At 37.8% G+C, this 12844-nt stretch overlaps 1 long non-coding RNA gene across 1 annotated transcript in view; it reads right to left on the bottom strand.

The window, feature by feature from the left end:
* Window positions 1-9334, bottom strand: part of LOC139600418 (uncharacterized) — an 84724-nt gene extending 75390 nt beyond the window's left edge. Inside the window, exon 1 of the long non-coding RNA XR_011682517.1 lies at window positions 9080-9334. This is a non-coding gene — a long non-coding RNA (uncharacterized lncRNA). The remainder of the gene's footprint in view (window positions 1-9079) is intronic.
* Window positions 9335-12844: the final 3510 nt, after the last annotated feature.

The raw sequence follows: 12844 nt of genomic DNA, 5'->3' as shown, positions 1-12844 counted from the left end.
TTGCTCTTTGGCCAGCTGCTAGAAGGCACCCTCCCACAGGAGGTGGAGAGCATCCCATCCCTAACATCTCAGCATCTTACTGCAAGCCAGAGAGGCTCCAGCAGCATGGGAATAGACATTTCCAAAAATAAGATGGAAAGATCTGCAGAACTACGTATTAAAGCTGCATTCCAGGCCCAGATACTTGTATGTCCAGCTCCAAAACATCATACAGAGAGAAGAGTGTGGGAGTTATTTTGACCACCTGTCTCTGGCAAAGATCAAGACATAGCATGATGGCTTATGCCAGTTGTTGCTTTGCCTCTCTGCTGCTGGTTGAATATCTTCATGTATGGACTTTGCTAAAAGATTACCCCTGTTGTGCTATTGCCTTTGTTATTTATCAACTTCTACAAGCTCACCAAAAAATGGTGCTCTTATTAGGCACTGAATTCCTCCAAATATTACATCTCTGACATAAATATTTCTACTGTCCTCTCTTGTTCCTGTTACTTTGAGTCTTTGCAGACATAAAAGTCTAACAATAGAAAGGCAGAGATGTGAAGGTGAGGGAGTGAAGGAAAATAAAAAGAGGATTACATGGTCTTTCTGCTTCTTATCCTGACTTTACACTTTTTGAAATGTGTCACATCTCAAAAGCATTTTTTTTAACTCCTGTGACTGCTAGAGCATGGTATTGGTGTCATATTCACCTTGTTATGGGTTTGAGATTTTTTTTTGTATATCACAAGAAAACTCTCACAAATATTGAGGGAAAAGCTGGAAATGACTTCTAGTCAGAGGTTGTTTAAAATATAGCAGCTGTTGAGTGGCTGGTGTGCTGTTATCTAATGCTTTACAGAATGGTGGCCAGAGCCCAAGGTTCAGCACCAGGTTATTCCAGGTTCTTAGATAGGAGAGTGAAGCAATTCAAAGCTTCAATGCAGTTCAAATCCTCTTTTTATGCACCAAAATAAACTACTTTCTTTCCTCTTGAAAAGCTTTGATAAGATATTGTACTGCTGGAAATTTGACAGCATCGTATTGGTGGAAATTATTTAACCCAATTACAATATGGTGATGCAAACCCCCTGCTACCAAATTCTCTAATACAGAACCACAAAGGTCTAGGATTTTTTGTAGTCATCTGTGGACATTCAAATATTTGGAAGCATTTGTTAGTTTGCATGCTTGACAAATATATTTTCATTATACACAACAGATGCCAGTTGTGTATAATGAAAATATATTTGCTCTCTGCAGTACTATTTTTAAAGGACGGATTAAAAATTGTTTTCATTTAAAAACATGTTGAACATGAAAACTGTCCATCTAAAATAAGACTCAGCAGTCATCATCTTACTGATTGTGCCTGAGTTTACAAATAACATCAGCCAAATAGCCAAAACAGGAGAGAAGCCTGAGGCTTGCTACATAGCTCTTCTGTAACACAGGAGCCAAAGTAGGATCCAGTTTCATTTTTTTTCCTAAAGCAGATTGAAAACAGCTTCCATCTCTATACTGTTTAAAGCTTTTCTCTTCATCCTAGAATGTGATTATAGTCTAAGCAATGATTTCCATAATGCCATGCTGGCATGCTGGGCTCTCTCCCTGATTTATATGACAGATATAACCAGTTTACAAGGGAAGCACATGGATCAGCTCATTGGCTAGCATGAATAGGTGATGTGATTCTTCCCCAGCTAGCATAACTTCCTAGGCAAATTCCTGAGATCTAAAAAGTACAGCCGAATAGGATATAATGGATTTACCATTATACTGACACCTTTTTGCATTATCATGGTGTATAAAAGTTAAGGATGTTGAACTTCAGTCCTACTGAAAATGTACATGTAGATGACTCATTCATACACACAGTTTAGGCAATTATACAGATCAGATGATTGAGTCCTGCTCACAGGATTGAACTGGCTCCTGCAAGTCCTGTAAAAAACTAAATCAAGAATGGCTAAACTGAGCACAGTATCTTCAAGGTAAATGCATTGTGTAGTGCACTGTATGTACAAAATACCCTTTGAAGATGAGGCTGTATTTCAGACGGATTTCAGATTTCAAAAAAATCAGAGATTTTTTTTTAAACTAACCTTCTATTTTCTTATTTATATATGTCACAGAAATAAATCTTATCCTTATTCTTAATTCTGTTCATCTACTGGAAATACAGGTATCTTTTTTCTCTCTTTTTCCATTTTAATATATTCATTTCATATTTAGAAGTTAATTTAAAGTGTTTTAAATTTATGAACTGCAGAGTTGCACTGTTTTAAACACCATCATCCTGTAAAATGCAGAGTTTATTCTTATTCCAGAATGACTCTTATTATGGAAAAAAAAGAAAAGAACAGCAAACATCCTCCTGACCAGCAAAGTCATTTCCTGACAAGCCTGAATGATAATGAGAGTTGTCTAGTTTTCTGCAGGAAAAAAAGGAAGAGACCTCTTGGCACCCTTCTTTGTGGAAGCAATATCTTTGTTTTCTTCTTTCCAGGGGGCACACGCCTGCCTTGACTGAGACTCAGCTCTTCCTATATTCCCTCTCTTATCAGTGTTAACACTCAGAGTCTGTCATAAGTATTCTTTTGCTTACAGTTTCAACATTAGTTTCCACTATACTACCTTGGACTGCACTGCTTGGCTACTGCATATATGGATGTTTCTCTCAGTAGTTCTCATCACTTTCCTCTAGATAAACTAGCAAAAAAATATTTGTTTGTGGTAAACTTTAAATACATGACTTCCCAGCAGCAACTGTAATGTCAAATAGAGTTAGAGAAACATCAAGTGGGTTCTGTGGCAATTAAATATTCTACTGCATATTTGCATGTGCAAACTGAGGTTTTGTGGTAGAATGTGTATTTTTTTCAAAAACATACATTTTTGGAAATGATTGGGGTAGCAGAATAAAGATTCTCAGCTTTTTCATTTGATTTTGAACTCATTCTAGCTTCTCTGATAACAGACATGATCAACTACCTAGGAGAACATAAAAATTTATTTACATATAAAGAAATGCTCTTTTCCTTTTGTCATTGCTAGAGAAATTGCAAGGCAGGGGAATTGCAGGTGTCTCTTCTATTTTTATACATTTCTAGAGGATAGGATCACACACCAATATGTACCCTCACAAGTCACACATTTCTTCCATCCATCTTTAATCCTGTTATTATATCAATCAACAGTTTCTCCTTTTTTGTTTTTCTTCCCTCTGTCCCTTCATTTATGAAAGTGATTATGTTGTAGCTGGAAAAACAGGGAACTTTGAAGAAACTAGAATAAACTGCAGTTGAAAATCTGGGAAATTCAGGAGAATGTGCAACATATTTTCCCTTGATAATATTGTGAAAAGCACAAAAGTACTCTTGAGACATATGTGTTTCCTTCTGCTGAGTGACAGCCTTAAGGACAGTACATGTGAGAGAGAAGTTTTAGAGGTAAAAATATTTTTTCTTTTAACTGAGTAGCAGAGAAATGGGGGTATTTGAAGCATATGCAAATTGGCAGTATAGTCTTTGTCCTCTTATATTATTTTTCCTCTTTCTGTGCTTGCACAGGTGGATTTTGCCCTTTGCCCTTATATGCTTAGAACAAGAACCACTCTCAGAGCAAAATTAGAGGTATAAGATATAGGATTTTGAGGAACTGTAATAATAATAAAAAAAGTCAATTTATAAGGATATTTTGTCTATTTTAAATAAAGCATCACTTCCACTATCAGTGTTGCATAAATAAGAATTGAATGATCTGTTGGAAGGTAGGATGGCTCTGCAGAGAGACCTGGAACACTTGGATAGATGGGCAGAGTCTAACAAGATGAAGTTTAATAAGTCCAAGTGCCAAGTCCTGCACTTTGGCCACAATAACCCCCTGCAACGTTATAGGCTGGGGACGGTGTGGCTGGACAGTGGCCAGGCAGAAAGGGACCTGGGGGTACTGGTTGACAGCTGGCTGAATGTGAGCCAGCAGTTTGCCTTGGTGGGGTCAGCACTGTGCCCTGGTGGCCTAGAAGGCCAAAGACATCCCGGCCTGTATCTGGAATAGTGTGGCCAGCAGGAGCAGGGAGGTCATTCTTCCACTGAACTTGGCACTGGTGAGGCCCACACCTTAAGTGCTGTGTCCAGTTCTGGCCCCCCAGTTTAGAAAGGACATTGAGACACTTGAGTGCACAAGAGGCTGGTGAGGGGCTTGGAACACAAGCCCTATTAGGATCAGCTGAGGGAGTTCGACTTGTTTAGCCTGGAGAAAAGGAGAATCAGAGGCAACCTTATCACTCTCCACAACTTCCTGAAGGGTAGTTGTAGTCAGGTGGGAGTTGGTCTCTTTCTCCAGGCAGCAACTGACAGAACCAGAGGTCACAGTCTCAAAGCTGCATCAAGGGAAATATTAGTTGAATATTAGGAAAAAGCTTTTCACACAGAGAGTGATAAAGTTCTGGAATGGTCTGCCTGGGGAGGTGGTGGAGTCACCATCCCTGGATGTGTTTAAAAAAAGACTGGATGTGGCACTTGATACCATGGCTTAATTAAGGTGTTAAGGAACAGGTTGGATGCGATGATCTTGAAGGTCTCTTCCAACCTTGTGATTCTGTGGTACAGCTGATTTCCTCTCATAGCACAGATTTCACTGAGTGATGACATTGTGGAAGAAGAAGAGTGCTGGCACAGTGTTATTACTGACAGGGAGTAAGACGGAGAAAAAGCTCTAATAATGGTATTTTTTGACTGAGTGAGAAGAAGCAGCCATGAAACCTAAAGAAGATCAAATGATGTTGAAAGCTGCTGGTGGTTTGAAGGAGAGCAGAGCTTAACCTGATAGCATTGTTGGAAGACTTCATGAGACGCCTTGCAGAGGTTAAAGCCAGATCTTGTAGGAATCCTGGCAGGAAGTTACTTGGCACAAGTAGATGAAAGGAAGAAAGTGACATTAAGCATGGAACTAGTGGTTCAAGTTTCTGAAAAAAATCAGAGCAAAACCATTTTCATTGGAAAGAACATATCTCAGGTTAAAACTACAGAAAGTGAAGAAATAAGAAGAAAAGAAAGCTGAAGACTCATGTGACAAAAGACCGAATTAGAAATTTCCAAAAGGGTAAGAAGGGTAAACTAAGAAAAATGAAGGCAGGAGGTGGAAATCCATTGTCTAATGGGTTTAAGAAAAGTCTTTGAATAAGCAGGAAGGGAGTTGTGGTACATATATGAAAGTCTTCAGCCAAACTGGAAATGTTGGTGAAAGAGATGTATTGTTACGAAATTCTTGATAGAAAGAATTCTTTGATTTTTTTTTAATTGGAATAGCTTTGTTTAACTGAAAATTGGCATTCCATCTGAATATGATAAAAAACTTCACTTTGAGTGCAACTGAGCACTGGAACAGGCTACCAGAGAGGTTGTGGAGTCTCCTTTTCTGTAGATATTCAAAACCAGATCCTGTGCAACCTGCTCTGGTGAACCTGGTTGAGCAGGGGGATTGGATTGCACAGTCTCCAGAATTCCCTTCCAACCCCAAACATTCTGTTGTTCTGTGATTCTGAATCTTCTGTGATATATCAACAGAGCAGACAGCATGAACAGAATTTAATTTTTGAGTGAAAATAACCACTTGCTGATAAATATTTTCAAATTTGACTTCAGTACTGTGGAATTTACAACCTGTAATTGGTTGTAAATTGTGCATAAATTACCTTAAAATTAATCAAAGGTCCTGTGAAAATCAGTCTCAAAATTCTGCCCCTTTGTCAGTGTGTCTGCAACTGCACAGCACTCTCCATTGTCTATTGTTCAACACAGCTCTGCTTAGAAAGATGTGAATGCTCTGTACCATCCAGAGACAAAAAATTCTCTTTAGATTCAAATAAAATTACCGAATGGCAAATTTTGTTAGCAATTCTAGAGAATGCCTTTACAATTTCCAAAATGTTTTTAGGAATCTTAGTTGGCTGATTTCCACTCTGGCCTCAGAGTAAAAAAAAAAACTTAAATGGTCCAGAAACAAATAGAAAAAAGGTTTTGAGGCAGTAACCAAAAGTAGGTTACAAAAGGTCTCAGAGCAGCAGCTTTATCTGCTGGTGAGTACTTGCTCAGTTCAGTAGTCACATGATTCACACACTGGTTCTTTTTTTTTCCCAGAAGTAGAATCAATAGAGAACAGACAAACCCACAGTTGCCAGTTTGTAGAGTTTTGTGGCTTTTCTTGAGGGCTCCAGGCATGCACAGGTCTACCAGATATTAAAGAAAAACTGTTTCAGTTCCTGCATGACCATATGCTGCTCTACTGGGGAATAGTTATCCAATAAAGGCACTAAAAATAAGTAGTGGGGAAACTGTCTAGATAAAGTTTACATCAAGGAAAAAGAGTGTTATTTAAAAGTCACCTTTACATTTTCAGTGATATTTTATTTGCCATGCACTTAATTAATCACTTATAATTTATGTTAAAAGTCTTTTAGCAGAAAGTTTTAGTCTTGATGAAAGCATATTGCAGCATTAGATGTATGGTAGTAAATGTTAAGCCTTTTGGATTATGCACAAGAATCTACCTTTCCTGACAGCAGACCATACTAAGAAAATGTTTGAGTCTTTCAACAATTTTCAGAAACTTCTATGACAACAGATTTTGATGTCTCTAAATATGTGTATTCCACTAAATAGAATACTGCAAGCAGCAAACAGGAAAGTTTAAATATGGATGTTTAGACTGTTTAGACACACGATAAATTTTTCTTTAAATAGTGAGTGAAAGGGACATCAGAGTAAAAACAAAAGAAGACTCCCAGAACCAATGAGATCTGCTAAGACTGTAGATTCAGAGAAAACAATAATTTTCTTTGCTTTTAAACCCTAATTTTTGCAACTGTCCCTAGGAACCTGGATGTGTATTGCTTAAATCCTAATTGAAACTCTTTTCAAACTCTTTGAAAGAGATGCAAGGAAAAAAAGCTACAGATGTTTTTCAAAAGCAGGAAAATTTTCATCATAATTTTTGAGAAAAAACTGTTAATGCACTTTTAATACCTAACTGTGTGAGAAAGGACAAAGCATAAAGGAGACAGGAAGGAAAAGGAAATTATGATGCTTCTAGAGAGCTGGTTTATTCTGATCCCAAATTCATCACTGAATCTATTTGGAGGTCCACATCACACTAAGATATCCTTCTGCCTTTCTATATTTACGGCATTCCAGCTGCATGATAACATTCATTTGTGAGCAGGTACTAAAGGAGCAGCATGTGAAACACTATGTTTATAGTCCCAGTCTGCTGTCTTCTAACACATGTTGTAAATGGCCTCACACCACCAACTTCTGATCTTCTGCAAAGCTTACATATATTTCAAGCATGGTCCAGCATGTATAAAAACCAGCAAAAAGGTTGCTGTTAGGATTAAGTATGAATTGTAAAGAGCCTGCATTAAATATTGCCTGTGATCTGGCATTACAGAAACAGACATCCAGTGAACTATACATTCTTTCCTTTTCAGAACACAATTCTCCATAGTGCTGAACATTAAAACACCCATTAGTTTCAGTAAGAGCTGAAAGTTGCGTCATTAGCTCCAGCATTAGGCTTAAGGACTGAGCTAAGGGATATTAACAGAATCCCTGTTAAGGTGCTGGGCAAAGATAAGACAGTTTCAGATCGTCAAGTACACTTGAGTAGGTATTTCCTGTTTAATTGATTTGAATAAGAGAGAGTCTGGGTATCAGTGCTGCAACCTTAAGTGTATTGTATAATAGGATGCTTTGTGAGCTGCTCTTTTAAGACTGAAGACTCATAAAATAAGAACTGTTCAGACCTCATTTGTTTTGAAATACTGGTTGCACCTCTTCTCAGTACTCTCGCAGCGTGGGCTGGTGCAGATTTTGGCTTTCAGAAATGCCTCGTACACTCTAGTTACAGCGCTTTCAAATCAGACAGCAAAAAAAAGAAAATAGCAGAGATCTCTCAAAAGGACTGAAAGTCTCTATTCACTCATACTCCCGAGGTCTGGATAGGTTCCGGCAAGTAGTGAAGCTTTTGAGTAGCTACCCAAAGGGATAGTCAGAGCTTCATCCTGCTGCTTTGTGGATTCATTTCAGCGGAAGTTCAGGTCTGCTTCTGCAACCCCTTTTGGAAAATGTTTGAAAGTCATATGAGGTTCTGACCAAGCGTTGTAGCTTGCAGAGTTCAGACAATGCTGAGTACACTTTCAGTTTTCTGAGAGGAGTTGTGATTTCCTACGGGAATGACAAACTCTAGAATTTCATTTCAATTCAGAATTTTAAAGTCAACATTTTCAAAAGGTTCCACACAACAGAGATACACTTTAATTAATATAGCTGCAAAATTCCATTCCACTACTTGTTCCTGAAGAAACAAATGTATATCCCTAAAGCAAACTGATGCACCACAATAGCTTAAAAACAGTGATATATTTTAATGCACAGTTATTTGGATCTCTCTGATCGGCAGACTCTATTTGCACTTTTCTTCTATTCCTCTTTTGTATGTAAGTGATTTGTTTTCACTGAGAACAAGATCAGAACTTGCTAATATGTACTGTAGCTTGCAGGTTCACTGGGAAGTATTTATTTCTTAATCATGTACCTGTTAAATTAATTGTTTGGGATGATCAAAGGCTCAGCAGGTGGTGGGGATGATTTAGAAAGCAGAAAATTGATGCTATCTTTCTGATTGACATCCTATTATTTTGGCATATATTTCCTGTTTGTCAGGAACGTAAAGCCTGAACATTCAGTAATAATATCTAGTATTATTTTGGAAAGGGAAACCATTGGCTGATTGCAGTTTAACAAGATGAAAAAATCTTCAGATTTCCTTCTGTCAGGTTTGAAACAGAAGCTGAGCACATGTAGCCCAACCTTTCCTGAGAGAAAGAAAAACTAGCTACATGGCACCTGCTGCTCCTTTTTTCTGCTAGCCTGAAGCCACAATCCCTCTCTTAGCACCACTCTTTAAAAACAATCAAGCCTGTGAGGTTTTAGAAATATACAAAATAATTATCACAATAAAGTAAAATGCATTGTTTAAGACAGGTTTGAGGCAGAACTGAAAAAAAACCCCTGTCCTGAGATCAACTTCGTCTCACCTCTCTCAAGCTGCACTTCTCCATTTTGTGATCAGGTTTTTTAAGATCACAGCACTTCTCCTTACAAGAATAATTGCAGCCTCTGGAGAAATTTCAGGATGCAGCCATTCAAGCTCCTCTCTGAAGAAATAGAAATTCTGGCAGTTTTCTTTCCTTATTTCCCAGAACTCAGCCAGCTCAAGATATGCTTCACTTCTTTTTTCCTGTTTGATTTTGGTTTTTTTTTTTTTCCCCAAGTTATTGTCTCTCTTTTTTTATTTTTTAAAATAGAACCTTAACTCAGCACTCTTGCATCCCATGCTCAGTGTGATTTTTTTTTAATGTTGCTATAGAGAAGCATGATCCCATAAATTTCCCATAAATTTGTGGGATTAAGAAAGGAAATGAAATAAAGTAGCTAAATAGTCTGAGTGAAGAAATAAAGAGAGCAAAACTGGAAACTAAATGAACATGGTGTTTGTCAGTCTATTCTTTTAGAAAAGAAGCCTCTCTGGGGAGAAACCTTACTATAATAATATCTTTGATCTCTTTCTTCTAGTAAACAATTTGCTTTAACTTAGAAATATACATTGTCAAAAGTAGAATAAGCTATCACAGGGCATGTACAGATCTAGAGAAAGATCTGTAAAGATTGGTAAAGAAAAGAAAGAAAATCAAATTTACAAGATACTACATCTTCTCTCATGGCATGGAAAGATGAACAAAAGGAATCTGCTCCAAGCTAGGGGGGAACTAGGTCCTGCAAACACCCTTCCTCTCCTCCTCCTCCGGCCACTCCAGAGTGGTGCACTTTGTCTGCCACCAGATCCATTCCCTGAATACAAAGAATGGCTGCCAAGTGTGGTCCCCTAAGGGATTTCATGTGGTGTTAACTGGATTAGGTATGGGAGACATTTAGGGGCATCCTGGAGACAGCTGAGGTATACAGGAAGGCTCCACAGTTTTCAGAATTGTGGTCTCCATATTGTCCTAATAACAGCTGTTGAAAAGTGATGAACACATTGAAAAATTTTACTGGTGCCTTTTGGACAAAAAGGTGTGCGTATGTTATAGTATCTGCCCTCTAAATGACACCTTTTGCATTATGAATCAAAACCATAGCAGAAATAACAATGCTATCTTCCTTACAGGTTATTACAGCTGCTAACCAACATCCTGACTTAGCATAGAAGCTGTTGTACCTTTATCTGGGCTTAACAAAAACTGATGCTAGGAAATAACACGTTCCATATCTTTCGTGCTGAATATTTTAGGTACACTTTAATTAGAACTTTGATTTTTAAGACTTGTAAGATTCCTCTCTATGCTTTTCCAGTAAAATTCACAGGCAACACTTATGTTTATAACATCAGCTCCAAAAAGCTCAGCAATGATTGCTGGATATTACTTCAGTCTCCATTTATCATAACAAGGAAACAACCCCTCCAACAAGATCTGCTGTATGCCAATGCAAAGGTTAGAAACTATCTACTTGTGGGTAAGAATGTTATTTTTTTCAGCAGAACATAAACTAATTTCTTGCTTATGGAAAATTCAGTAGGAAATGCACAAAAGCCTGGACAGTTATCAAACTCACTCATCTCTGTTTTGTGCAGGTACATATCTAGGTTTGCAAGATGCCGTGCTCCAAAACTGGCTCCTGAAAACTTTTTGAGTTGTACAGGAAAACTGTTATTTAAAATAAGCTCAGGGTGGTACTCACCAAAGGTGTTTAGTCATGCCCAGGCCATTCCTCACCATTTCTGTTGTCTTTTAGAAAACCTCTTAATAAGGAAAAACACCCTTCCTCTTGGGAAGAAAGGAAGGAACACTTAAATCAACATCTCATATCACAACAATTTTGGGGTACTAGAAAAACCCCTGTACAGTTCTCCATCAAAAATATTTGGTGTGGTCTTCTAAGAGTCAGAGGGCCCAAAAAGTCATCAAATAAACTTAATGACAACCCCTGCACTGAGACTCTCACACTTAAGCTGAACCATCTGAGTTTTTTGTGCATAAAAGAATACACCTGGCACTAGGAGTATTGGCCAGCATTTGGGATCATGGAAGTAAGCAATTGGACAATGCAAGTGAAGGATGACCTGGATATGTGACAGCGGTGGTAGCTGCAGAGAAACACAAAATCTGATACATACTGCACATGGTAATAGATGATTTGGGACAAAAAGAAGGATACTGGATATTGCCAGCAGGATGCTGAAATACCAGGTTGCTCAGTTTGAGACAGACAATGTAGAGTATAAAGTAACTACTACTTTAAGTCCAAGCCATGTTTTTTCCAGGCTTCAGAAGAAGCCCAGAGAACTTTGTGTCATGACTGCTTAGTAACCATTGAATAAGTGTGTTCTGGAAAACCACCTCTCAAGAGCAATCCCATCCAGGACCCAGAATTGGGCTAGGTATTCAATGGGAACCACAACTCAGGTAACAGAAACCCAGGCTTTACTTATTAACACATCAGCACCAAAAACAGAATTAATGACCTTACCTAGAAACCACTGAAGGAAAAAAGGTAAATAAATGAACTGATTTAAAGTATGTTTTTGGAATAATACCTGCCCATGGAGCCATATGAAATAAAAGGCAATTCATTTTTGGTGTAGAGTTCTACTAAACACAAAGAAGAAATCAAAGAGAGTGAAAAAACTGGAAGTCATTGTGATGCCCTTATAAAGCCCATCAGTTTGGGGACTCCCCAGTTAATACAGGGAATCAATTAGCTGACCAAAAAGCTAAAGAGTTTACTGAAAAACCTATTGTTGTACTAGTACCTAACAAATAGCTGAATGTCCTAGAACAAAAACGAAATCAAGACAGGTGGTTAGCCCCATCACTGAAAACAAGGGAAAATCCCAGCAGGGGATTGGTAAACTAATGTGGGCAAGTAATTGTACCTCCAAAGTAGTGTATTATAGCGGAACCAAAACATCAGGAAACACATTAAGAAGTAGAGAATAGAGTAATTAGTTTACAAAGGAATATAGTAAACATGAAGATGACAGAAATTAATAGATCTGTTGAAAACATTATTTTGCTTATTGAAAAATAAGTAATTTGTTTTGTAAAATAATCTCAAGGAAAAAAGAAGTCTGCCTCCAGAGCCAATAAAACAGAGGAACTCACCAGGTAATTTTTGGCATATTGATTTTACAGAACTGTCCAAGCAGAACTGGGACTGGCACATTTTGATATTTTGGTACCTTTTCTAGATTGCCAGAAACTTTCCTATGTCACACCAACAAGTCAACAGAAGCCTCAAAATTCTGCTGAAATTAATATAATAATGCTAAAATTAAGTCTTTTAAGTTTTAAAAGGTACATTGTTATCAAGAAATGGTCAAGACTATGCTCGCATGTACATTCTTTCCAATGAGAAGATACGGTTTGCTCCAGAACCTGGGGTTTTGGACCAATCCAGGAGAAGCGGAAGGGACCATATCAAGTCCCCCTGGTAATTTACATCACACCCAAGGTGGAACAAATTGAACCCTGAGTACATCACATTAAACACAGAGCAGAAACAAGACTAACACCATGACGTTTCTACATATATATGTAAACCCTATTGGTTTTGGTATAGGATGTTATTTCTTTCTGGGGGGATAATATTAATTGGATCTAGATGAAAATGATACATACCTAGATATTTATAATAATAGAAACAATTTTCTTAATTTCTGAGAAGGGGAATGTAGTCTTAGAGTTAGTGCAATATTTTGGTAGATCACAGAATGAAATTTCTGGAATTGCTTGTTTGCCAAC

Source organism: Agelaius tricolor, unplaced genomic scaffold, assembly GCF_023055355.1.
Source record: "Agelaius tricolor isolate 1412-34295 unplaced genomic scaffold, bAgeTri1.0.p SCAF_27, whole genome shotgun sequence".
Taxonomy (NCBI): domain Eukaryota; kingdom Metazoa; phylum Chordata; class Aves; order Passeriformes; family Icteridae; genus Agelaius; species Agelaius tricolor.
Note: the sequence above shows the minus strand (reverse complement) of the source record. Positions and strands in the feature narration are given on the sequence as shown.